The sequence below is a fragment of the Bos indicus genome, chromosome 23 (assembly GCF_029378745.1).
Source record: "Bos indicus isolate NIAB-ARS_2022 breed Sahiwal x Tharparkar chromosome 23, NIAB-ARS_B.indTharparkar_mat_pri_1.0, whole genome shotgun sequence".
NCBI classification, from domain to species: Eukaryota; Metazoa; Chordata; class Mammalia; order Artiodactyla; family Bovidae; genus Bos; species Bos indicus.
The window spans coordinates 14,907,680-14,931,418 of record NC_091782.1 but is presented as its reverse complement, the minus strand read 5'-3'; the positions used below and the strand labels follow the sequence as shown (position 1 = coordinate 14,931,418).

Genomic DNA, 23,739 nt, shown 5'->3' with positions numbered 1-23,739 from the left:
AGTATTTTCTTTAAACAACTTCATGGCTGCCCCTGAATGCAGGGCTAAAGTTTGAGAAGCCTTAAGCAAGGTTTCTGTTATACGCCAAGCCTTCCTCCTCTGGGATAGCATTTCCTCATTTTAAAACACTGTGTTTAATAATGTGATAGGCCCCTAAGGCTTTCCTTACAAAACTGCTTCATGACATATATGAGATTAAGATGAAATATACTGCCAGAACTCACATTTTAAAGAATTTCATGTCACTCCTTGAAATAACCTGGGATAGCTTAGATACTGAGAAACCCAAGTTTCAAATTCCTTCATTATGGTGCTCCCAGCCCTGCAGAGAAAGGGCTTGCTGTTGTTTAGTTGCTAAGTCATGTCCGACTCTTTGCGACCCTATGGACTGTAGCCCACCAGGCTCCTCTGTCCATGGGATTCTCCAGGCAAGAACACTGGAGTGAGTTGCCATGCTATTCCTGCAGGGATCTTCCTAACCCAGGGATTGAACCTGCATCTCCTGCTTGGCAGGCAGATTCTTTACCACTGAGCCACCTGGGAAGCCATAAAGAAAGGGCTTACCCAATATTATTTTTGAAGGTGCCTCTTCAGAGTTTTGATCTTCAAATCAGTATCCAGTCAGGAAAACAAAAGCATTCTAGGCCTCTCAACAGCAGGAATTAAATATAGGAAATTTGTCATACAGGAGACGGTATTATGGGGTGCTACATCAGGCTCCTCCGTCCATGGGATTTTCTAGGCAAGAGTACTGGAGTAGGTTGCCATATCCTTCTCCAGGGAACTTCCCAACCCAGGGATCAAACCCAGGTCTCCCACACTGTAGACAGATGCTTTACCATCTGAGCCACCAGGGGAGTCACCTTCACAGCAACCCAAAGATCAGAGCAGCAGGAGAAGGTCCTTCAGCCTGGGACTGGAGGGACATCAGTAGAAGGTTGGGTTACCGAAGCTGGAGCCTGGTGCTGGCCAGCAGAAGCTGCACAAGCTGAGTGCTGCCTGTCGGGACGGAAGCTGAGGCCTCGGAAGAGCCCTGGGTGCTACGGAGGCATCATCCCACAGGGAGCCCTGGCTTCTCCCTCATCTCCCCTTCTAGCTTCCACCAGTGCCTCCCACTGGCTGAACTTACCCAGAGCCAGTTGTTAAAAGAGCCAAGCAGTGTGATGTAGTCACACAAAGGAAAAATGGAAATTGGATCTAAGAGCAAACAGGGAAATGACCCACGTGCCAAATAAGTAGCAGTGTTTTCTCTAGTTCCTGTGTGCTCTGTGTTGCTCAGAAGGCTCAGTTTAAGCTAAGATTTTGAATGTGATGGTTCAAGATGTCAGAATGAGTAAGCTATGCCGCAGGTTCCCTCCACATTGGGTGGATGATAGAACTGATATAAGAAACATCAGAATCTCCAGCTATACCCAAGAATAAGAAGTAGGTTTCACAGGGGTCTAGACAGGAGGAAGGGATCAACCAGGTTATGGTGCAGCACCACCAAGGCCCCATGGCTAGAAGTGGTGGCACGCTGGAGCAGGAGAGGGCTGGAAACAGCCGTAAGGGTTGGCAGAGCTCTTGGAATGGGAGGACTTTGTTCCTGTGAACCCCCAGTGTTCTCCTTCTTCCCTTTATCCCCTGGTATTTAGGTCAGTAGTCCCAGGAAATAGGGAAGTGCCCCAGGTAACTAATGATGCCCAGGACAAAGAGGTATAAGCTCTGGAGACAGCTCCTGCCTCCAGCTCTGCTCATTTTGTCACTGAAAGCAGCAAGGAGCACAGGTACCCACCACTGCTTCAGTCCCTTATCCAAGACTGGCTGCCCAAGCGGAGAGCTCGGAGTCTAGGAAATGTGAGCTCACAGTTGGGAGTGACTAGGAATATCAGGACAGCCAGCAAGGAGAAAGATAAGAACAAGCGTTTATGGCATGGAGGCCTCAAGAACTAAGCAAGAGGAGTGGTTGCTGGCGTTCCATCCATGAAGCAGCAGCAGGATCGAGAGATCTTGAAAATGAAAAAATGTACTTGTTGCCATTAAGAACTTGATGATGGCTGAAGAGCAGAATGAAAACACGGAGGGGCAAATCAGTGAGCCAGGAAGGTGGGAGCTAAGGGCTCATTCCAGAATATAGGTTAAAAGGTAAAGATTTAGAAAGTTTAAACAGAAGAACCATAGAGGATAGCCCTAGATTTACCGGTATCAACAATGAGTTTCCAAAGAAGAAATAGAGAGAATGCAAGGGTGCCGACAGTTAAAGAAATAAAACCTATTTTTTTAACTAAAAAAAAAAAAAAGGACATAAGACTTCAGAACAAAAGAGTTATCATATGCTAAGTAGTGCAATAATACTGTAGAAAAATTTTAGAACTTCAACATATTGAAAATAATCCTAGAAGTTGTTAGAGAAGAAAAGTATTAACAACTAAGAATCTAATTTAGTGAAGACTTCTCATCAACAGCTCTGGGAATAGGGACTTCTAGTACTGAAACCCAAAACAAAACAAAAAAGGGCTGTGAATGGAGATTTCTGTATCTAGCCTACAGTTCAAAGGTGAAGGTGGCCATTTTTCAGACATACAAACTTTCAGACAAGAAATTTCCCATGGTACATCCTCTCTTAAATAGACCACCACAGACTATACTTCCACAAGAAGAAAAATTCTATAAAGGACAAGAAACAATAATAAGCAAAGTTTGTTATACCTTCTCTATGACATTTAATATTGTATTATATTTACATTACATCTTTCGCTAACTTGCTATTTATTACATAAACAGATGTTTCTGTTTAAAAGTTATTGACAACAAGCAAATTCTCATGATTCTCCTCTCACAAGAGTTTGGGGGCAGAATCGTGAGAAATAAAATTGTGACAACAGGTTTAAAATACTGACAGACTGTTAGATCTTGGATTGGTTTTCTTTGATCCACGGATAATGAATACACAAATGTCAGCTGGAACGGTTTCTACAGAGACAGTATGTAGGGTTGCCGTTAGTTTTTCTGGGCAGTTGATTCACTCATTCACCCATTCAACATTTCTTATTCATCCAGTACTCACAAAAATCTACTATAGGCCCTGAAAGGAACACCAAGATGAACAAAACCTGGATCCCGTTCTCAACGGGTTCACAATTTAGTGGCAGCGACAGACACAAGTAATTATGGTGCAATGTATAAGCATTGTGTGGAGATATATGAATAAGCCGTGAGACTGCAGAGATACTAATGATTAATTTTGAGTTCAGGCATAGTGTGTGCTCATTCGTGTTCGACTCTTTGTGACTACATGGATGGTAGACCACCAGACTCCTCCATCCATGGGATTCTCCAGGCAAGAAGACTGGAGCAGGTTGCCATTTCCTCCTCGAGGGGATCTTCCCCACCCAGGGATCAAACCCGTGTCTCTTGCATCTCCTGCATTGGCAGGCGAATCTTTTACCACAGCGCCACCTGGGAATCATTGTAAAATTAGTTCATGTGCAAGTAAGTAAACGTCGGCAATTCACAATGAAGTCGCTTCTCTGGGTCAAGATAAGCATACCATATATAGCATTGCGTCTCTTCAATGATTTCTGATAAGCAGTTGGGGAGAACACATGTTGCAGACTGAATCCACCCTGCCAAAACCAAAGCACAGTTTCAGAGCAATCCAGTAACTTTGGTGCTTGTTCGTGCTGACAGTGAGGATTATTCAGATTATGTGGCTTTGTGTTACTGTTTTTGCTATACTGTTGCAGTTACATTTTGGCCTGATTAGCTAGATCAATATTGGTATAGCTTAAAATTCATCAGGTTTCAGAGCTCTTTATTATGTTAGAGTAAAAGAAGGAAATTAACATTTGCTTGTAATGTGCTGCTATTTAATATTATCGGTGCTTCTGTGTCTTCTGCCACCCTGGACACTTGCTCAGGAATGTGAATCAGCTTCAGCCCTCTCATTGTGCCCAGGCTCCCTGGTGGTGGCGGTGGGAGGGGGATGGTGGTGTGGGGACAAGAAGGGACCCACGGAGCAGCAGGGCAGAGTGGCAGGAATGTGCTAGCCTCATCTGCTTCTCTGTCCTGCTGATCCCTGGGCTTATGTTGACTGGCATGGCATGAGGACATTCCTATCAGGGATTCTGTGAAGGACATCAGAAACCAGATATGTATTGGATAATATATTCTGTGTAGCATGCATTGGACAGTTTGGAGATGTCTATTAATTTCCTAGCCCCACCGAATTTTTGAACTATTTCCCAGAATTTCAGTTCTCAATGTAAATATTTGTTGCATTGACTTGGATGCTCCAACCGAAGAGGATTTCAGATGTCAGCCTCCAGTTATTGGGATATTTTTAGTTTACATCTTTTTTTTCTTTGCCTGTGTAAATTTGAAAAGAGACAGCTGGATGAAGGCTGTGTAGCCAAGTTAATGTTTATGCAAAACTTCTTGGGTGAAGATTTGATTCTGATTGATTTTCTAAACACATACCTCTTTCTTCCTTTGGGTTTTTTCCTAAAGCCTTTAGGCCTCTGGCTAGGATGGAAGCCTCATTTCCTGGCCCAAATCTAAATGAGTAGAATATTTTCTGCATAGCGACATTTTCTTTCTGAGATGCAACTGAATTGGGTCTCTTAGGCTCAAGTTTTTCAAAATAAATTTACGAACATCTTGATCCTATGCTTTTCTTTTTTCTTCCTTCCTCCCAACTTTATTGAGGTATAATTGACATATAACATTGTGTAAGTTAAAAGAGTACACTGTGATGATTTAATATATGAATAGGTATATATATTGTGAAACGAAGACCACGATAAGGTTAGTCAATATCCCCATCACCTCACATGGTTATCTTTCTGTTTTTGTACCTTTGACATCTACCCTGTAGGCAATTTTGCAAGTATACGGTGCAGTATTGTGGAGTATAGTCACCATGCTGTATCTCAGGTCCTCAGAACGTATTCACCTTATAACTGGAATTTTGTACCCTTTGACTAATGTCTCCCTGCTTCCCCTGCCCTCCAGCCCCTGGCAACCACTGGTCTACTTTCTGAGTTCACCTTTTTTATTTTGTACAAATAAGTGACTTCTTACAGTATTTGTCTTTCTCTGACTTACTTCCTTTAGCTAGTTTTTGCAGATCAGTTAATCCTACTGCCTGAATGTAGTGAGTACCTACTAGATGCTAGTCATATTAATAGGTGTTTGAGGGGGTTCAGGAATATAGGATACAGAAAATAATTCCTAGGAGTTACAGTTTTATTGGGGAAATAAAATATGTGCACACATACACATGTTTATATATATATATATATATGGGGCTTCCCCAGTGGCTTAACGGTAAAGAATCTGCCTGCAGTGCAGGAGACACAGGAGACACCAGTTCAATCCCTGGAGGAGGGCATGGCAACCCACTCCAGTGTTCTTGCCTGGAGAATCTCACGGACAGAGGAGCCTGTCGGGCTAAATTCCATAGGCTCGCACAGAGTTGGACAGCACTGAAATGACTGAGCACAGCGTTTGTATATGTAAAACAGAGAATACAAGGGTGTATTAGTGGAAAGAACAAATGAACGCTGAGAATTGTAAAGCCTTAATTACACTTTAATTCTACTCATATTAGTTTTTTAATGACTCCTTTATATGTAAATGCTGTCTTATGACTAAATGCTATTTATGTACACTTTCAGCCCCATGTTTTTAAATCTAACATCAGTTTATTATACATGGTTTAATATATTATTTGCTCACAACCTATGATAATGAAAAGCTAAATAGTTACATAGAAATTAAAAAGTGGGGGTGCAGATATCATTCCCTGAGCAAGTTAAGTCTGAAAGGATGTCATGAGGAAGAAGGTGCCACCCTAAGATGAAGGGGTCTGGGTACACAAAGTTGCCTGGAAGGAGTGAGCACAGTGTGTTTGTGTGTGTGTGTGTGTGTGTGTGTTGGGGGTCAGGGTGGCAGGGGTTGCCAAGGCCGCCAGTAGGGGAGGAACCTGTGAAAAGGAATAAGAGGGAGGTATTAAGGGTGATTGAAATAGTCTATATCATGGTCGTCGTGGTGGTTATATAAGTATACACATTTGTCAAAAGTCATAGTTCAGTTCAGTCGCTCAGTTGTGTCCAACTCTTTGCGACCCCAATAATTGCAGCACGCTAGGCCTCCCTGTCCATCACCAACTCCCAGAGTTCACTCAAACTCACATCCATCGAGTCGGTGATGCCATTCAGCCATCTCATCCTCTGTCGTCCCCTTCTCCTCCTGCCTCCAATCCCTCCCAGCATCAGAGTCTTTTCCAATGAGTCAACTCTTCACATGAGGTGGCCAAAGTATTGGACAAAGCTAGTGGAGGTGATGGAATTCCAGTTGAGCTCTTTCAAATCCTGAAAGATGATGCTGTGAAAGTGCTGCATTCAGTATGCCAGCAAATTTGGAAAACTCAGCAGTGGCTACAGGACTGGAAAAGGTCAGTTTTTATTCCAATCCCAAAGAAAGGCAATGCCAAAGAATGCTAAAACTACCACACAATTGCACTCATCTCACACGCTAGTAAAGAAATGCTCAAAATTCTCCAAGCCAGGCTTCAGCAGTACGTGAACCGTGAACTTCCAAATGTTCAAGCTGGTTTTAGAAAAGGCAGAGGAACCAGAGATCAAATTGCCAACATCCGCTGGATCATTGAAAAAGCAAGAGAGTTCCAGAAAAGTCATAGTAGTATATATCTAAAAAGGGTAAACTTAAAACTTTACTGTCTGTAAATTTAACCTCAACTAACCTGACTTTTAAAAAACTGGAGACCTCTGTATGACAAAATATAAAATTAAAAGACCAGTCATTAAACAAACCAAAGCAAAATAAAACAGAACTGTACAGTGAGACATTTTCTTTTTGGTAAAATTTTGCCATGGTTAAGTAATAGCAACTTATCTTTGATGACAAGCCCCTCAAAGCACACAGACATATATTTTTACAGTTGATTACTACGTGTACAAGTTGAGGCAGCTTCCTCACTTGCCTGCTCTGCTCCAAACCTGCACAGCAGCCCATACCTTTCCCCACCTTTCCCTCCTTCCTGTTCAGTAGAGAAGGTGTCCCCTCCAGAGGCGACCTCACCAACCATATTTGCAACCCCAGTCCCTTCTACCATCTCAGGGACCTCAACTCACCTTCTGTTTTTTTCTTTATCTGCAACTTCTCTCTTTATTGGACTCTTTACTAGACTCTTAATAGTGTTCAATTACAATAGGCTCAAGTCTCCCATATTTGAAATGAAATGCTCCTCCTTGACCTTACCCCCAACCCACCTTCTATCTACAGTTGCTTTCATCTCCTTTAAGCTAAACCACCCCAGGAAGTTGCCTTCACTCCCAGTCTCCTGTCCCTTCCATCCCACTCACTCCTCTACACTCCAGTATGGCCTTTGCCCCATTGCCCTGGTTACTGATGAACCTCAGTGTAGATCAATTTCATAGGCCTATGTAAGTCTTTATCTTCCTTGACCTCTCAGCAGTGTTCAACATTATTTTTTTAAACAATTTTTTAAACAGTTCTATTTATTTATTTGGGTGTAGTGCGAGGCCTGTGGTTCTCTGACCAGGGATCAAACTCACAACTCACATTTGGATGGCGGAGTCTTAACCACTGGACTACCAGGGAAGTCCCTGTATTCAGCATGATTGACCACTCTCTTCTCTTGTCTTCTCCTTATCTCCTGACTGCTCCTTGGCCTCTTGGGCCAGATTATCCTCCTTTCATGTGGACATTCCTCAAGCATTGTCCTAGGACCTCCTTTTCTCTTTTTCTTTGTACTTTTTCCTAGATGATTTCTTCAACACCCACACCTCAGTTGCCATCTAGATGCAACTAGATGATTCAACCCTGATGACTCATGTTTATTTTACTCATTCATATTCATTCTTCTCTGAATGCCCTACTCATTGATCACATTGCCCCTCTGACAGCTGGTCCTGAACTCAGCATGCCCCAAACTGAATTCTCTTTTTAAAAAATTTATTTCTTTGGCTCACTTTTTGATTGGGTCATTTATTTGCAAAGAACGAAACAGACATTTCTCCAAAGAAGACATACAGATGGCTAACAAACACATGAAAAGATGCTCAACATCACTCATTATCAGAGAAATGCAAATCAAAACCACTATGAGGTACCATTTCACGCCAGTCAGAATGGCTGCGATCCAGAAGTCTACAAGTAATAAATGCTGGAGAGGATGTGAAGAAAAGGGAACCCTCTTACACTGTTGGTGGGAATGCAAACTAGTACAGCCACTATGGAGAACAGTGTGGAGATTCCTTAAAAAACTGGAAATAGAACTGCCTTATGACCCAGCAATCCCACTGCTGGGCATACACACCGAGGAAACCAGAATGGAAAGAGACACATGTACCCCAGTGTTCATCGCAGCACTGTTTACAATAGCCAGGACATGGAAGCAACCTAGATGTCCATCAGCAGATGAATGGATAAGAAAGCTGTGGTACACATACACAATGGAGTATTACTCAGCCATTAAAAAGAATACATTTGAATCAGTTCTAATGAGGTGGATGAAACTGGAGCCTATTAAACAGAGTGAAGTAAGCCAGAAAGAAAAACACCAATACAGTATACTAATGCATATATATGGAATTTAGAAAGATGATAATGATAACCCTGTATGCGAGACAGCAAAAGAGACACAGATATATAGAACACTCTTTTGGACTCTGTTGGGGGGGGTGATGATTTGGGAGAATGGCGTTGAAACATGTATATTATCATATGTGAAACAAATCGCCAGTCCAGGTTCAATGAATGACACAGTGTGCTCAGGGCTGGTGCACTGGGATGACCCAGAGGGATAGGATGGGAGGGATGTGGGAGGGGGGTTCAGGATGAAGAACATGTGTACACCTGTGGCAGATTCATGTCAATGTATGGCAAAACCAATACAATATTGTAAAGTAAATAAATAAATAAAACTGGGGAAAAAATTTATTTATGTATCTGTTTTTGGCCGTATTGGGTCTTCATTGCTCACAGTCTTTCTCTAGTTGCAACAAGCAGAGGCTACCCTCTAGTTGCAGTGCACAGACTTCTCATCGAGGAGGCTTTTCTTTTGCAGAACACAGGCTCTAGAGTGTGCCAGCATCGGTAGTTGCGCTACATGGGTTTGGTTGCCCCGTGACATGTGGAATCTTCCTGGACCAGGGATCGATCCCATGTCCCCTGCATTGGTGGATACTTAACTGCTGAACCACCAGGGAAGTCCCCTGAACTGAATTCTTCTTCATCTTTCTCCAGACCTGGTCTTTGGCCCTAGATCCCCATCAGTCAGTGTCTCTACAAGCCCTAAATTGCCAAGGCCAGAAACTTAGAGGTTTCCTGTGATTCTATTCATTTTCTCACCTCCCAAATCCAATCAGTTTGCAACTCCTGTTGACTCTATCCTCAAAATACGTCTTGAATTGGACCGCTTCACCCCACCCCGACTGTTGCTGTCCTTGCAAACCTCTGTCTTCTTTTTTCTCCTACTAAAATAGTGTCATAATAGGTTTTTCTTGCTCCCCTCTAAATCTTGTTCTGTGAAGCCAGAATACCCTTTTTTAAAAGGACAATTCTTACCATTTCACTCTTCTTAAAACTCCTCAGTGACTTCTGACTTCCTGTTGTTCCTGGGAAAACACCAAAATCCTGCATGTGGCCTACAAGAGTCTGCCTGGGCTGACCCTTTTCTGTGTTTTCAACCACATTTCACATTCCTCTCCCCTTTGCTCCCTTTTCTTTGACAGCACTGACCTTCCAGTGTTTCATTCCATCCTGTCTTCCACCCTGGGGACATTGTACAGGCAGTTGGTGCTGACTTCTGCCTGGGGTGACGTGTGCACGGGGGCACGTACACACGTGCTTGTGCACAAACACACGTGTGTCTTGTTTAGTTTGCTCTGCTTATCCTTCAAGCGTTAGTCGCTGAGTCATGTCCGACTCTTTGTGACCCCACAGACTGTAGCCTACAAGGCTCCTCCTCCAGGCAAGAATACTGGAGTGGATTGCCATTTCCTTCTCCAGAGGATCTTCCTGACCCAGGGATCAAACCTGGGTCTCCTGCATCGCAGGCAGATTCTTTACTGTATGAGCTACAGGGAAGTCCCAGGGCTAGGAAAGTCATGCCAAAGGCTTATCACAGATTTCACCTAACAGATGTAGGTGAATTCCTGCCTTCTCAAAGTCTCAAAAATTCCTTGCGATTTCTGTACCTACTAGTGATGAAAACTTATCTGATAAAGTTTCTGAAAACCTAAGCGTTTCCAGTCGCTGGAGTGGTCAAATTCTATCCTTCAAACCTCAGTTTAAATTGTTCATCCTCAAGGGCATCTTCTCTGACCTGCTGTCCCAGCTCAGCATGACTGCGCTGCATCTTTTCATATTCGCAGTGCTTTTCCTTCGGAGTGCTTATCTCTTTATAATCACACACTTGTGGTATTGTTTGGGTATTATCTGTGTTCCCTCCATGTGGAAAGGCCTTTGAGGGCAGGAGCAATGTCTGCTTTAAATGAATGAATACAGCAATGCTATGTGCCAGCCTGGATGGGAAGGGGGTTTGGGGGAGAATGGATTCATGTATACGTATGGCTGAGTCCTTTTGCTGTTCACCTGAAACTGTCCCAGCATTCATTGTTAATCGGCTATACCCCAATACAAAATAAAAAGTTAAAAGTTTGAAAAAAAACTTAAAAAAAATCAATGTACGCAGCACCTTTCTTTGTGTCATTTTGTGACACACAAAGAATATGCAGTGAATATTAATATAGCAAAGATTATGCATAACTATATTAAATCCACAAGGGGAAAACTTGAGAGGTCTTTGACTGGCTCATGGTCACACGATCACACAATGTAAGATATTGAGCAATGGAAATCCACTTGTGCAAGCAAGTGTTACCCGAAGGAAATGGTGTCCTAGTTTGAAGTACATTTTACCAAACAGGAAATGACTTGAGTCCCTGGTGAGGGCCGTCTTCCTGCCTGCTCTTTAGAAGTCCCCAGATTCCTCTTTGCTCTACTCACTCTCCTGTTGGGGAATAACCCCATCCTTCCAGGCTGAAACACTCTGTAAAGCTGGCAGCTATGCTGGAATTGACCCTTGGGCCCTTAAACCATGTGCAAGACGGAAGGAAGGATCTCACCTTTCCTCCTTAGGGCTTTGCTTGATATTTGGAAATTTTTATCTGATAGTATTTCTTTTAATACAATTAAGTAAGACTAATACTTTTTTAAATTGGAATATAATTGTTCTACAATGATGTGTTAGTTTCGACTGTACAACGAAGTGAATCAGCTAAATATATGCATATATCCCCTCCTTCTTGGACCTCCCTCCCTCTCATCCCTCTCCTCTAGGTCATTACAGAGCATGGAGCTGAGCTCTCTGTGCTATAAATATAGTTTAAAACCAAATACATTGTGTTATCTTCCCCACAAACAAAACAATTTGTTTCAAAAGGGTATATCTGTACTAATAAAAGCTTCATTGATGTCCAAGCCTCTATTTCAGTGCAAATAAATACATCTAAAGGAAGAGTCTTAAAGTCCCATTCTCACACCAAACAAATCTCACTTTGAAATAAGATTGATTTTTACCTTTATTCATTCTTTCTAGTGAATAAACACTGATTGAATATGGTTAATACCATGTCAGGCACTCAGACAAACCAAAGAGTCCTGCAGGAGGCCGGCCGTTGGAGAGAGAGGGACAGACGACCAGACATACGTGCTTCGTGATGGTGCCGAACTGCTGTAATAAACATCCAGGTCCAAGACAGGGAGGGCGAGTGTTCTGGAAAGGGCAGAGGACCAGGGAGGAAAAACTTGAAAGAGGAAGTGACTTACAGAAAATCCATCAGTGCTTTCATCCTTTTAAAGTAAGCATTTAAAGGTGACTCAGGAGAAGTCATTTCCACCATGTTTAACTTGCAGGTCAGCTTTTTTTTATTAGACTAGTCTAATGAAAGTTTAATTGGGTTCAGTTTCTCAATACGTTTGAGCTGGATGAGAACCATAAAACAGATTTCAACTACAGGTATAGTGGCTCTCTTGAACCTAAAAATTGGTAACTTGTTCCCAAAGGCATGGGACAGAATAATTAAAATCGAGATTATCCCATATAATTTGAAATATGTCATCATCATCATAATAAATCTTGTCCTGTGACCCTCAGACTGTTTATGAAGTGAAAAGCAAGCAAGAAAAAAATAAATGATAGCCTCCAATATTTGAGTTAATACACCCCTAGGGAGAGTTAGATACCAAACTAGACTTTTAGGGAGAATCTCTTGTCAGTACTTAACCCTGGATCAATAATACTTTATCCCTTTAATGTTCGGCTTATTGTCACTGGCCTCTAAAGTGATTTTATTTGTCAAACCACTGTTAAGAATTTTTTTAATTAAAAAAGTAAGTTTCAGGTGTAAAGCATTATAATTCAACATTTGTATGGACTATAAAGTGCTCACCACCACACATCTAGTTACCATCCATCACTATAGAGTTGACTCCCTTCCCCCATTTCATCCCCTGCAATACCTTCCTCCTCTGGTAATCACTAATCTGATCTCTGTATCAGTGAGGTTTTCTTTGTTTCATTTTGTATGTTTGTTTTTTAGATTCTGTGTATGAGTAAAAGCATATGGTAGTTGTCTTTCTCTGTCTGACTTACTGTCCTTAGCATAATACCGTCAAGGTCCATTCATGTTGTCAGAAATGTCAGGATTCCATTCCTTTTTATGGCTGAATAGCATTCCATTATGTATATGTTGCACATCTTCTTTATCCATTCATCCATCAATGGACACTTAGGTTATTTCCATTATCTTAGCTGTCGTAAATAATGCTGCAGTGAACATAGGTGTGCATATATCTTTTCCAACTAGTGTTTTCATTTTCTTCAGATAAATATCCAGAAGTGGAATAGCTGGGTCATATGATAGTTCTATTCTTAATTTTTTGAGGACTCTGCATCCTGTTTTTCACAGTGACTGTCCCAATTTGCAGTCCCACCAACAGTATATGAGGGTTCCCTTTTCCCCACATCCTTTCCAACATGTATTAGTCTTTGTCTTTTCAATACTAGTCATTGTAACAGGTGTAAGATGATATGTTATTGTGGTTTTGACTTGTGTTTCCCTAACAATTCGTGATGTTGGACATCTTTTCATATGTTTGTTGGCCATCTGTGTGTCTGTTTTGGAAAAATATCTATTTGGATCCTCTGCTCATTTTTTAATCAGGTTTTGTTGTTGTTGTTGAGTTGAATGGCTTCTCTATATATTTAGGATATTAACTTCTTACTGGATACGTGATTCGCAAATATCTTCTCCATTCAGTGGTTTATCCTTTCATTTTGCTGGTTTCCTTCATTGTGCAGAAGCTTTTTAGTTTGGTGTAGTCTCATTTGTTTATTTTTGCTGTTGTTTCCCTTGCCTTTAGAGTCAGATCCAAAAAAAAAAAAAAATGTGGCTAAAACTGATATCAGTGAGGTTTCCGCCTATGTTTCCTGATAGGAATTTTATGGTTTCAGGTCTTACACTTAAGCCTTTAATCCATTTTGAGTTAATTTCTGAGTACCAGTGTAAGACATTGGTCTAGTTTCATTCTTTTGCATATGGCTGTCCAATTTTCCCAACATCATTTACTGAGAAGATTTTCTCCATTATATGTTCTTTGTTCCTTTATCATAAATTCATTGTCCAGATATGCGTGACTTCCGATTCTGTTCCATTGATCTGTGTGACTGTTTTGGGGCCGGTACCATACTGTTTTGACTACTATAAATTTGTGTATAATTAGAAATCCAAGTGATTTTATTTATCAAACAACTATTAAAAATATGCTTCAAAATCATGACTTATGCTATAAAAGTTCTGTAACATGATGAGCTATCCTGATTGTTCTTCCACTGTGGAGAGAGGAAACGGTAGATTTCAGGAAACTGTGTTCCTTAAGAGTTAAAGGAGGAGGGCATGGCAACCCACTCCAGTATTCTTGCCTGGAGAATCCCATGGACAGAGGAGCCTGGCAGGCCACTGTCCAGGGCATCTCAAAGAGTCGGGCACAACTGAGCACGTGCACCCGAGCATGTGTGCAAGGGTGAAAGGGAGGGAGGTAGGGACTGCGACAGGGAGAGTGAGAGGGACAGAGATAGACATAGAGAGGAGGCTGGAGAGACAGAGTGAGAAGCTTATACTGGAATCTGAGCGATCTCTTGAAACTTAATAGAGATATGACTGAATGCTGTCCTATATCAGGTTGCTCATTGAAAAATGAAAAATCTCAAGAAAGCTTGTACCTAATTTCTCATTATTATGGATGAAACTGTCCCAGTGAGAGTGATGCTGCCTACCTGTGACTATCCAGAACCTCTTTTCAGGGCCCAGTGACCCCACCAGACCTGGCCCCTGGCAACCTCTACAGCTTCAAACCCTCCCAGGCCCCTGCTTGTCACCATCCCTCCCCTGAAATAGTTTTCCTCCTTTACTTCGCTCTTCAAATGTTACATTATCAGAAAGACCTTCCCATGCCACAGTGTCTAAAATACATCTTCCCCTACCACGCTTTACCTCCTTTATGCTGAGTTATTTTTCTTCATAGCAGCAACATCACATTTAATGTGTCATTTTCCTTTGTCTGTCTGTCTCTACTTCATGAGGACTGGGACTTCATCTGTGTTGTTTTTTTACTATGTACCTGGCCCATGGTAGATCCTTCATAAGTATTTGTTGAATGATTTGGTGAACATTCCATCAGGGCCTTGATTCCGTCTCACACTTTTTTCTTGAGCCATTAATTTTCCATCTTCAGGGTCTCTACTCAGAGGTGCCTGGATTTTTGGTATGAACAAGGATCCTCAGAACCAGTCTCTGTGGGCAGTAAGCACTTCCTGACATTTAGATTCAACACACACTGGTTTGGTATCCAGTGGGTTTCATCTTGTCAGTATGAATGACACAGGAATTATCTGCAGTATTCAGAATCTTGCTCACAGCTATTTTCTGAACTTTATCCAGAGTTGTCAACCAAAATAAGGCAGAGAAAATTTATTTGACAGGACTGAGAGTCAAGAGACTTGATTTCTAATCTTGACTCTCCTCTTCATTGAAGGAGATAAGATAACATCGATGTGTTATCTTAAATGACCCCCCTACCTCAATTTTCTAATCTTTGCTGTGTGACCTTGGGCAAATTATATCATCTATTGGGTAGGCCAAAAAGTTGCTTTGGTTTTTGAGTAAAAATAAAAGACACATTTTTCATTATCACCAAGAACTTTATTGAACAATATAGTCACTGTTTTGTTCCCCTACCTGCTACCATTTTTCAGGCAACTTTATAATTCCATCTTTCCAAAACTTTATATCTTTTTAAGCAAAGAACCATTGCAGTTGCCTTTTACAGTCTTCCAGGGAACTGAGTTGTTTTTTTTTTTTTTCCATTAAGAGAATTTTGTAAAGATCAAAATAAATGCAAATCCAAAGGTACAGTGTCTGGTGAAAGCAGTCGATGTTCAGAACTTCCCAGCCAAGCTCTAACAGTTTTTGCCTGGTCTTCAAAAACATGCAGTCTTGTGTTATCCTAAGGGAAGTTTATACATTTTCTGTTGACTAATTCCGGGCAGTTTTCTTCAAGTGCTGCTTTCAGTTGATCTAATTTGAAGCAGTACTTGTTGGAATGAATCCTTTGGTTTTCTGGAAGGGGCTTATAATACAGGACCCCCTTCCAATCCCATCATACATACCATGTCACCTTCTTTGGATGAAGACCAGCCATTGGTGTGGTTGGTGGTGATTCATTCGCTTGCCCCTTTATCTTTTCTGTTCCATGTTATTGTACAGTATCCACTTTTCATCACTCATCAATTTGTTTTAAAAACAGACATCTTTAGTATGTTTCAGTAGAGAATCACATTCAGAAATACAGTCAAAAGGTTTTTTTCCACTTATGTGGAACCCAGGCATCAAAGCAATGAACATAACCAAGCTGGTACAAATAATTTTCAATGCTTGATTTAGAGATTTTTGAGTGTGTCAGCTATTGCCTGCATGATTTAACATTGATTGTTCTCAATGTCTTGATTTGATTGCTATCAACTTCAGCTGGTTGAGCTGACAATGGAGCACCATCCAGCAAGAAATCTCCAGTGTGAAACTTCACCAACCGCTTTTGACATGTTCTCCATACACTGCAGAAGTCTTTTATTTTATTTGCATTTCATTGTGTCTTTTTGTTGTTGTTGCTTTTTGTTGTTCAATCACTAAGTTGTGTTAGACTCTTTGCAACCCTATGGAATGCAGCAAGCCAGGCTTCCCTGTCCTTCACTATCTCCCAGAGTTTGTTCAGACTCATGTCTGTTGAGTCAGTGATGCTATCTAACCATCTCATCCTTTTCCATCCTCTTCTCCTTTGGCCTTCAATCTTTCCCAGCATCAAGGTCTTTTCCAACGAGTCAGATCTTCACATCAGGTAGCCAAAGTATTGGAGCTTCAGCTTCAGCATCAGTCCTTCCAATGAATATTCAGGGTTGATTTCCTTTAGGATTGACTGGTTTGATCTCCTTTGCAGTCCAAAGTCAAGAGTCTTCTCCAGCACAACAATTCAAAAGCATCACTTCTTCAGCATTCAAGCTTTTAATGATCCAACTCTCACATCCATACATGACTACTGGAAAAACCATAGCTTTGACATTACAGACCTTTGTTGGTAAAGTGATGTCTTTGCTTTTTAATATGCTGTCTAGATTTGTCATAGCTTTCCTTCCAAGGACCAAGGGTCTTTTAATTTCATGGCTGTAGTCACCATCCACAGTGATTTTGAAGCCCAAGAAGATAAAATCTGTCACTGCTTCCACTTTTCCCCCTTCTATTTGCCATGAAGTGATGAAGCCACATGCCATGATCTTCATTTTTTTAATATTGAGTTTTAAGTCAGCTTTTTCATTCTCTTCTTTCACCTTCATCAACAGGCTGTTTAGTTCCTCTTCACTTTTCTGCCGTTAGAGTGGTATCATCTGCATATCTGAGATTGTTGATATTTCTCCCAGCAATCTTGGTTCCAGTTTGTGATTCATCCAGACCAGCATTTCTCATGATGTACTCTGCATAAAAGTTAAATAAGCAGGGTGACAATATATAGCTTTGTCATACTCCTTTCCCAATTTTGAACCAGTCAGTTGTTCCATGAATGATTCTAACTTTTGCTTCTTAACCCACATATAGGTTTCTCAAGAGACAGGGTAAGGTGGTCTGATATTCCCAGTTCTTTAAGAATTTTCCACAGTTGGTTGTGATCCACACAGTCAAAGCCTTTCATGTAGTCAATAAAGCAGAAATAGATGTTTTTCTAGAATTCCCTGGCTTTCTCTGTGACCATTGGATGTTGGCAATTTGATCTCTGATTCCTCTGCCTTTACTAAACCCAGTCTGTACATCTGGAAATTCTCAGTTCACATACTGCTAAAGCCTAGCTTAAAGGATTTTGAGCATAATCTTACTAGTATGAGAAATGAGCATGATTGTCTGATAGTTTGAACATTCTTTGGCATTGCCTTTCTTTGGGATTAGAATGAAAACTGACCATTTCCAGTCCTATGGCCACTACTAAGTTTTCCAAATTTGTTGACATGTAGAGTGCAGCACTTTAGCAGCAGGATCTTTTAGGATTTTAAATAGCTCATCTGGAATTCAATACCTCCACTAGCTCTGTTTGTAGTAATATTTTGTAGGGCCCACTTGACTTCATACTCCAGGATGTCTGGCTCTAGGTGAGTGACCACAGCATCGTGGTTATCCCTGTCTTTAGACCTTTTTTGTATAATTCTTTGTATTCTTGCCACTTCTTAATCTTTTCTGCTTCGGTTAGGTCCTTACCATATCTGTCCTTTATCATGACCATTCTTGCATGAAATGTTCCCTTTATATCTCCAATTTCCTTGAAGAGATCTCTAGTAGTTCCCATTCCATTGTTTCCCTCTGCTTCTTTGCCTTGTTCATTGAAGAAGGCCTTCTTATCTTTCCATGCTATTCTCTGAAACTCTACATTCAGTTAGATGTATCTCTCCCTTTCTTCCTTGCTTTTCACATCTCTTCTTTCCTCAGCAATTTGTAAAGAGCTTCTTCAGACAACCACTTTGCCTTCTTGCATTTCTTTTTCTTGGAAGTAGTTTTGGTCACTGCCTTCTGTACAGTGTTACGAAGCTCTGTCCATAGTTCTTCAAGCTCTCTGTCTACTAGATCGAATCCCTTGAATCTATTCATCACCTCCAAAGTATAATCAGAAGGGGTTTGATTTAGGTCATACCTAATTGGCCTAGTGGTTCTCCTTACTTTCTTCAATTTAAGCCTGAATTTTGCAATAAGGAGTTCATGATGTGAGCCACAGTCAGCTCCGGGTCTTGTTTTTGCTGACTGTATAGAGCTTCTCCAGTTCAACTGCAAAGAATATAATCAATCTGATTTCAGTATTGACCATCTGGTGATGCCCATGTGTAGAATCATCTCTTGTGTTGTTGGAAAAGGGTCTTTGCTATGACCAATGAAAAAACTTGACAAAACTCTGTTAGCCTTTTCCCTGTTTCATTATGTATTCCAAGGCTAAATTTGTCTATTATTCCGGGCATCTCTTGACTTCCTACTTTTGCATTCCAGCCCCCTATGATGAAAAAGACATCTTTTTTTGGTATTAGTTCTAGAAGGTCTTCGTAGAACTGGTCAGCTTCAGCCTCTTCAGCATTAGTGATTGGGGCATAGACTTGGATTACTATGATGTTGAATGGTTTGCCTTGGAAATGTACCAAGATCATTCTGTCATTTTTGAGGGTGCACCCAAGTACTGCATTTCAGACTCTTGTTGACTATGAGGGCTACTCCATTTCTTCTAAGGGATTCTTGCCCACAGTAGTAGATACAATGGTCATTTGAATTAAATTTGCTCATTCCCAAGTTTAATTCAGATTCAGATTGTGTTTTTACTTTTCTTGAAATAATAGGGCATAATATCAGAAAATTTTCCTTTTTTTTTCCATTTTCAATATTAAAATGGCTACACAAAAATCACCAATTTTGATAATTTTTTTAATGCACACTGACATGACAGCTGTCACAATACAATCTAAAAAAAATTGTTTTGAATGAAGTTAAAGAAAGCTAAGCACTACAACAGCCATCTTATGAGGAAGCTGAATGAACTTTTTAGTAAACCCAATACATGTGTCTCAGTTACTCATCTGTCGTGAGTGTGATAACCGTCCCCACTCACTGTGCTATTATGAGGATTGATGAAATACTTCATCCTCTGCACTAAACACAATTATGATGATTATTATTAACATTATTATTATATTACCCCCCGTGCTTCTTTGATACAACTTTTGCTGCTGCTGAAGAATCTATTCACTTCTATTAGGTATTGTGTCAGGCTCCTCTATTGGAAATAAAGAAACCACATGTTAACATCTTAAGAATATACACACTCGCACATTCATGCACAAAGAAAGAGGTGGTACCAGAGGGAAAAACCAGGAAAATGATGTTTTTAGAAGTACTAGTGGTGGTTTTTGTTTTGTTTTATCTTGCTTTTATTTTGGCCATATTTCCTAAGATTTCTACAGAAAATTAAAAGTTATTTTTATAAAATTCACGTCACTTGCTGACTTCTCACCTCCAAGTGGCAAAATAAATTTTTTTTCACTTAATTAATGAAGAGCAGGAAAAAAAAATGCCTTTCTTTATTAACTCTATTTTTACACTACATTTCACAGCAGAATTAAAAACAAATGTTCTCTCTTGGCATATAACAAATTATTGCATAACACACATAGTTGTTTCTGAGATCTAAATTACATCTGCTTCTGGCATTTTAACTTTAAAATATCTTATAATATTTATATTCTTTTTTGCATATTTGGGCTGTAAAATTGTGTATTATTAATCAGTCATTTCAGAGTGGTGCTTTTCTAATACAGTTGATCTAAGATTGTATTTCTAAAGGGCTAAAGAAAACAAAAACTGTAAATTGCCAGAATGGAATGTTCATAAAATGCTTCCAAATTGGACTTGTTTGCTTTGCATCTTACTGTCCACTTCCTTAACCATAACAAGCTTCACATACCCTCCAAGTGAGAAACATGTGCTGAGACCTTTAAGATATTTGGAAACTTAAAGTAACAGCCTGAGTCACATAACTGAAGCATAACATTTATACTTGGATTTAAAACAGAATTATAAATGTGAACAAAATCTTTATAAATATATGTATGTATAGTGACTTGATAAAATATGTAAGTGTATAAATAATATCCACTTATAGAAGCTCTATAAAATCCAGGCAGACATAAAAAGCGAAACAACCTGTACATAGTGCCCGTATCTGAGCACAAGGAAAACATGCCAACAGTAAGAGGCAGATCCTTTTTGCTCGAATGATGTTGGCGTAGACTTTTTCTCCTAGATGACTTTGCAAGGGACTTATAAATATTGTGTCCAACACCAAGATGTGGACTCCAAGCCCCGGTTCTCTCTTCACCCTGTTCTTCAGGGCTATTGCCAGTTGGAATTCTCTGCACCTCTCTATGGAAGTTCGACATACATACTTTATTTTTATCCCTTAATACTTCTTTCAGGTGCTTCCCAGGATCTTTGTTTTGTACTCTCCATTCTTTCTTTCAAATGCTGGATGTGTCAGCAAAGCCTTCTGTTTTCCATTTTCTGAATTTTGCATTTCAACATCTGTATAATAGTTGTACTAAAAATACACAGAGATAAAATGGTCAGGGAACATCCTAAAATCTTATAAATTGGTAAGATTAATTGAGTTGAAGTTTTGTGGGTTTTTTTTTTTTTTTTTTTTTTTTGCAGTTACTGAGAAGGATTTTGTTTTGATTACTTGTTTTGGTGGGGAGAAGGGGGAGCTCACTTTTTGTATAATTTTAGGAGTCTAACCTTTGGGTATATCTTCTGATTTATCTTCATTTGCTTACAAATCTGTGGGCTAAAGAGAGTTCAGAGAGAACAGTTTGTCTTAGCTTCATCCCCTGAGGCTTGCGAGAGGAGGTGTTAAGATTCCTCCTTCTATTTCATTCCTTGGCCTTGCAGCTGCTGTAATCTGGGGATTCTGATCCATCCTGAGGTCTTACTTCCCAGTCCCCGAGGATTATTATTGGCACACCGGAGCCCTGTGCTAGGAGCTGTTGAAGCAGCCAAAGCAAGAAGCAGCAGAATCGTGGTGCCTGGCCAGAGGGAACCCAGTGATGGACACCTGCTTGTCCAAAAAATAAGGACAAGTAAATAATCATGTACAAAGTGGGCAATAAAGACCAGGAATGTGAGGGACTAAATGAAAGAAAGGTTCATTAATCACCCAGGTAATTGTAATAGATCAAGCTTTCTAAATAAAATGCCGCAAAGTGGCCTGCTTCAGGAACTATCCATATGCGATATCAAAGCAAACTTGAGGACTCTTAGCACTGCTCCCAAGTGGCTAGGATCCAGAAAATAGACACTTTGCTTTTATTTTTCAGCTGGCTTCTCTGTAAAGTATGGATACCCACCACCCTATCCCCACCCCCGGACATCCAAGTAAAGATCTGAGAACTTGTGAGAAAATTCAAAGTGTTTTTTTGTTTTTTGGGTTTTTTTTGTATTGAAGAACCCCAATGTCTGACATCATAGTGCGGGTAGAGTTAACAGTGCTGCAGAGTGGAACAGGGATAATTTGTGTCATTCACTGGGCTATGCAGTGACAGTTATTTTGTATTCAGCTGAACATTGGGATAAATCTTACCGCTTTTTACTTTGACACCTATCAAAAAAAAAAATGGTAGTTTGACAGACTGTTCTAGTTTGGCAGAATACAATGAAGAATTATCTCCAAAATAACATGTAAATCTGAGTCCACAATGTACATCCAACTCCCTACGAAGGCAGCAAAGTAAAATGTCAATCCCTGTTCCTTCTCCAGCCAACCCCATCCCAAGCACCCAGAGCCCTTTTTGCTTGGGGTTCACGGGCTGTCCTATCAAGGCTCTCAGAAGACAAACATCCCTCCAGACAATGTGAGGAGAGGCTCTTAGCCTGTTCTGGTTGTCCTGGCAAGCAACGTGTCCTAGCCACCTAACTCCAAGGGGCTAAGCTCGGTGACGACCCAGGACTGTTTTGTTTGTTGTTTTGTTTTTGTGCTGTATTCCTCAGAATATTCTTCATTCCCACTGCCCTCCTCCCAACCCAGTTCCCTAGTGGTTCCCTCTGGGTTTATCATTAACCGAGCAGGCTCATGACTTTTGCCACAGCCTCGAAAATATGTCATCGGTAATGTCAAGACACGGAGAAGGCAATGGCACGCCACTCCAGTACTTTTGCCTGGCAAATCCCATGGACGGAGGACTTCAGTCCATGGGGTCGCTAGAGTCAGACATGACTAAGCGACTTCCCTTTCACTTTTCACTTTCATGCATTGGAGAAGGAAATGGCAACCCACTCCAGTGTTCTTGCCTGGAGAATCCCAGGGACGGGGGAGCCTGGTGGGCTGCCGTCTATGGGGTTGCACAGAGTCGGACACGACTGAAGCGACTTAGGAGCAGTAGCAGCAGCAATGTCAAGGTAACTAGTGCTGCCTGTGTGCTTTCTTCAGTTTCCTGGAGAAATCAGATTCCCTCTTCCTGTTCATAAGCTCACCTCCCACTATTCATGCTTTTCAACTGCTTCCCTCATCAATTTGCTTTCTGATCAGTCAAATAGCATGTGCTGGGCAGAGTACAGTACTGACTATTTACTTTTCTGTTTAATCTGAAATCCCTTGTTGAAATTGGCAGCCACGTGTTTCCTCTTCTTTCCGCATCTCACTTTTTGTTATGTTCCCTGTCTGATAGCCATGAATTTTCCTCTGAGTTTGGAAGAAGAGAGCAACCATCAAGAAACAAAGAGTTGCTAATTAGCAAAGAAATGCAGATTACAATGAGATGTAATTTTTTGCCAGTCATGTTGGTAATAATGAAAAGATGATGATACCATGTCAGTGAGGGCATGGATGAGCTCTTACTCTGCAGGCAGAGTAGACAGTGCCAGTGAGGGGTGGCAGACAGGAAGGCCGGTTCTGAGGCCTGGGCAAGTTTTTAGCTTGTTCCTCTTGGGTGGCCTAGTGGTAATGAATCTGCCTGCAATGGAGGAGACACAGGAGATGCAGGTTCAATCCCTAGGCTGGGAGGATCCCCTGGAGGAGGAAATGGCAACCTTCTCCAGTATTCTTTTCAGGAAAATCCCATGGACAGAGGAGCCTGGCAGGCTACAGTCTGCAGGGTTGCAGGGAATCGGGCACAACTGAAAAAGTGAGCACACACACACACACACCCCTTGTTGGATAGCCCTGTAGAGCATTTGTACAAACTTAAAATGGGTGTGCTTTTAGACCCAGCAGTTTAACTTCTAGTAATCTGTCCTTAAGGACAAATGTACAAAGAGTATGTATAAAGATATTTATCAGTATCATTTGTAATAGTGAATTGGGTTATGATACATTCATTTAATGAAATATAATGTGGCGATTTTTTATATTAATGAAGAACCATATATTATATTGACCTAGGAACACTTCCAAACTCTATATCTTATTTTTTGTAACCAAAACATACATTTACATGTATACATTTATATGCATATATATATATAGTTGCTTACAAACAACTCTGGAAGGATAAACACTGAAGTTTCACAGTGTTATCTCTGGGTC

The 23,739-nt window shown here is 40.8% G+C and overlaps 1 protein-coding gene across 10 annotated transcripts in view; it reads left to right on the top strand.

The window, feature by feature from the left end:
* Positions 1 to 23,739, top strand: part of KIF6 (kinesin family member 6) — a 425,617-nt gene that overhangs the window by 182,461 nt on the left and 219,417 nt on the right. The gene's annotated exons all lie outside the window — the stretch shown is intronic.